General features: G+C 33.2%; 1 long non-coding RNA gene across 3 annotated transcripts; it reads right to left on the bottom strand.

Moving 5' to 3' along the window:
- Positions 1 to 432: 432 nt before the first annotated feature.
- LOC118343978 lies at positions 433 to 1,499 on the bottom strand. 3 transcript variants are annotated; one of them, XR_004797790.1, is made up of 2 exons: positions 1,271 to 1,499; positions 433 to 1,124 (listed from the first exon to the last, which is right to left on the bottom strand). It is a non-coding gene; the product is annotated as an uncharacterized LOC118343978 (long non-coding RNA). The 3 variants fall into 3 exon arrangements; XR_004797791.1 differs by having other exon boundaries at positions 433 to 1,109; positions 1,318 to 1,497; XR_004797789.1 differs by having other exon boundaries at positions 1,318 to 1,496.
- Positions 1,500 to 4,502: the final 3,003 nt, after the last annotated feature.

Raw genomic sequence — 4,502 nt, 5'->3', positions numbered from 1 at the left:
TTTATTATTACTTGTAGAATTAAAATCAGTTGTATCAGGCTAAGTGATATTTATCATCAGTTGTGTCAGGCTAAGTGATTGATAAAGGACACTTTGTATGCTCGACCGCCTCTTAATGTGAGTAGGTAGTAGCTGGCTAGAATTTTGGGCCAGTTTCCTATTAATTGAGATAAGTTTTTTTTTCCCTTTTTTTTAGTAACAAAAAAAATCAAATTATAAATAAATAATAAATGTCATTAAAAAAAATATATGCTGGACCTTTCTTATGCTCATTGGGTTGAGTATGAATCTGGGGAAAAAATTTTTTTTTTTTTTAAAAGAACAATTATGAAGAACTGAATGATATTAGGAAAAACAATTATGAAGAACAATTATAGAGCAATATTAGGAAAAAATAATAATAAGAACTGAATGATATTTAAAGAGAAGCAATTAAGAAAAGAAACGACGACAAATATAGTTTCTTAAATATTGAAGCTAGCTAGCACAATTAAAGCGGGCACTATTTCATGATTTTAATGGAGATGGAAGATGAAATCATAAAATCTCTGCTCAATTAAGGCTATATATACTGCCGACAATTCAAAAACCAGATCGTCTCTGGTTCTCTCTCCCTCTTCAACCGTGGCTCTCTCTCTCTCTCTGGTTCTCCATGGCACCGAACACAACCTCTAAGCTTTGCAGTTGCCATCGATCGAGGGCCACTCGTCCACGAGGTGCGGTGCCTGTCCGTAGCTCCTCCATGAGTCAAATCACTGCTAAGGATAGTCCTGCCCAGCCACCTAAAAGTGACGCAGCGTCGTGCTCCCCAGCCCAGATCTGCCATTGTGATCAGCAAGAGCACCGAAGTCGTCTGAAAACCCCTTGCCTAATCCCTCTCTCCTCGATCTCCTCCCTCAACATGCAAATAAAAGATAAAATAACCAAAATCAGATCTTGGATCATCTTCAACAACATAGATATTTTTTCATAAAAAAAAAGTTACAACTCTGGATAGAGAGAGGGGAAAAGGGAAGACGCCCAGGGTAGTCCAGCCCAGCCACTTGAAAGCCATGCATCGTCGTGCTCCCCTGCTCAGATCCGCCGCTGTGATCTATTTTTTCATAAATCTGTAAATCACACAACTATAAAAAAAGAACTCCGGATAGAGAGAGGGGAAGAGGAAAAAAAATGAGGAATGATAAGATAACAAAAATTCATCTACAATCTTCAAACCAGTTCGACGGTATGAAAAAAAAAAAAAAAAAACTCAATGATGCAGAATACAAACTTGAAAAGAGAAGTTGCAAAGAAGAGAGATAGAGAGAAGAAGGTCACTTCGGTAAGAGAGAGAGATGGTAGCGTCCTGGAGTACAAACTTGGGCTTGCTTGGCTAGAGAATGGCCCAGACAATGAGTGCAGTCACCAGGATGATGAGGTTGAAGATGAGGGTGCCTGCACCTCAATAGAACAAGAAGCGCTCTGAACATTAAGGAAGTTGTCGGAAATTTTCACTTTATCTAGACGAACTTTCGTCCTTTAACGCGGATTTAACGAAAAAGCAGATTTAACGGAAAACAAGAATTTCCGTTTCACAACCGTTTGATAGCCACTTATATAATAGAAATAGATAATAGCAATTATCTTTTAACAAACGGTATTGCACTTTCTAAACTTCAAAAAGTGTAAATAAATAATGTTTAAAGAATGAAATGAGATGAAAATTTTGTAAATAGGAGTAAAATGGTTTGTGAATGGTAGTGAGATAGTTTGAGTTAAATATTTATTAGATTTTGAAAAATGTAAGAGAATAAGTTGAATAAAAATATTATAAAGTTAAAATATTATTAGAATATGATTTTTAATATAATTTTTATTTTGAGATTTGAAAAAATTGAATTATTTTTTATTTTTTGTTTGAAAAGTTGAAAATTTTGTAATGATTAGATTGAAAAAGTAGCAATCATTAATTTGAAAGTATTTATATTTGAATAATATTTTAAAAATAAAATTAGATGAGATGTAAATTATTTCCAAAGTCAAAACATCCCCTAAAAGATGGTACTTCTAAAAGATGGTACTTCAAAATTCTTCAAATGGTTTGATTCAATCCTGAAAAGGTAAGAGAGCTCTCTTCGCTAGCTAGCATGCACTTGCCTAAACTAGAGTTTGTTCTTCAAAAGGGGGGAAAAAAAGGGCTTTGAAATAGAACCAATAATAATCAAGACGACTTAATTAATTAGTTGTGAAATAATTAGTTAGTTCCATTGCGTAGGAAATGAGTGAGACAGCTAGATGGTGATGATTTATGAAAAATTATTTATATAATTTTAAAGTGCGTAAGTTTCGCATACTTTCTTTAAAAACATCTGACAAATATGAAACCGACCACAAGAAAAACTATACTTTTTTATAATGATAAACCCCGGCCCATTATTTTTTAAAAATGGTATGCAAAACTTACACATTCTAGAATTATATATAGCATTATTTTGAATATATAAATAGTACTTCCTTTTGTATATATGTAATGTATGTTTGGGTTTTTTTTTTAGAAATACTTTAGATGCAAAATAATTGTATAAAAATAAATTCACAAAATGACATGATTTGATGTAGAAGTAGTTAGAATGTAAAGTTACTGTTATTGTAAAAATGATATATCAAATCCTCACATGAAATCACATTATTTTATAAATTTATTTTTATATAATTTTTTTTATATATGTAGCACTTCTTTTTTTTTTTCTGTTTAATTTGTTGAATTAATAAAAAGCCAAATTAAGAAACGTAACTAGCAAAAACAACATAACCGGATCATAGTCATCCAGAAAAAGGAGAAAAAAAGGCTATATATAGTAAGTTGTAGCTTTAGCTAGGATGCAAGCATGCGTGGGCCGTCTACAGCCAGCAGTTCTGGTACCAGCTTAATTAGAAGATTCAATTCAAGTAGGAAAAAAATGACTGCTGCAATATTGTACGTACTTGAAATACTGCACCGTTTTCAATACACGAACCTATAGAATTAATGTAAGAATATATAGCTATATTTATCCAGAAGTTTCGTACCAAATTCCGTTATAATGACTTATTACAGCATGATTTTTCTTTTTTTACCGGCATGCTCGACTTAAGAGTATCACTCAACAAATTTTCTTTCATAAAGCTTGAATCTCGTTGTACGTCTACTTTATGCTCATCTATTGCTTTCGATCCTCACGGATTATGATATAAATGTTCAATAAATTCTGTAGATTAGTCTAACTAATTAAAGTCGTGTCTATAAATCATTTGTTCATGAGTTTCTTAAATTCAGACAAAAACTAATTAAACATATGGTTTTCAATTCTCAAAAATCATATAACTTAATTTTCTTGTCTTCTTGACTTGAGAATGGGAAATTTGTCCACTAATTACAAAAAAAAAAAAATACTATTAAAAATATAAGAGGAACTCATATTTTGCATTTTTAAATTATTACATTTTTTTCAATTTATGGGAACAAAAAAATCCAAGCAAACAAAATTAGATTCTTATTTTTTTCAAACGCATTTAGAAGACATGGCAAAAGTCCTTTTAGAGAGAACCTCTTACTTCTCTCTAGAAACTAATCCAAACCAGTCCGGGGTTTCCCTCCCCTATGGCCTCCTCCCAAACCCAGAACCTCTCTCTTTCCAGTTTATTTCTTTTCTAGTCTATGTTCATTTGTTTTTGTTTTTATCTCTCTTTCCAGCGACCACCACGCACCCCACCGTGGAGTTCCTAAACTGCCGATCCATCAGTTTGCTGAAGATTTCGTCAAAAAGAGCGACGCGTTATCTACAAGCACGAGTCAAAGTGTGCGCATGACCTCCACGCACCACCACATAGAGGGCTTTGCTGCTGTCACGCACGACCTTTCTGGGGTCAGCGATCTCTGTAGCTTCAAGATTGACGGTCCAGCACACTCCCAACGTGGCGCGTGTCCTTCACGTGCCACTACAGCCTCCTTGCTTAGGGTCTCAGTGTATTTCAAGTTTTTGTTTTGTTGTAGTTCTGTTTTTCAGTATTTGCTATGTATTTTCTGTTCTGTTAGTTGTGTTAGATAAAAAAAAAAAGGCTATTGGACTTGTTGTTCATAGCAAGAGAATCCATTTCCTTCTTTGGAGGATGGGTGATGGTTGTCACGCTCCTCATTTGGAGGATGGTGGGTGATTTTCCTTCTCCTCCTTAATTTGGAGACTGGGTGATAATTATCTATGTTTTTATAGAGTGTTTTATTCTCAGATAAACCGAGATTGAAATCTCATAAGGTTTTATCATTATATAGCTTATAGAAGTTAAGACAGAATTCGTCATAAAAAAATTTGTCTGTGGGAAAGCTTAAAACAAATTAGTAATTTGACTTGTAATCTGAATTTTTTTTTTATATTTATTAGTCACATTTGTAATTTTAGTTTTATTGAATGAAATCATGAAGTCTATTTACGATTAAAAAAAATAAAAAAAAGACATAGCAAAAGTTGCTTGACTTCTATCCGGAA

This window comes from Juglans regia, chromosome 12 (assembly GCF_001411555.2).
Source record: "Juglans regia cultivar Chandler chromosome 12, Walnut 2.0, whole genome shotgun sequence".
In the NCBI taxonomy this organism is placed as follows: domain Eukaryota; kingdom Viridiplantae; phylum Streptophyta; class Magnoliopsida; order Fagales; family Juglandaceae; genus Juglans; species Juglans regia.
Note: the sequence above shows the minus strand (reverse complement) of the source record. Positions and strands in the feature narration are given on the sequence as shown.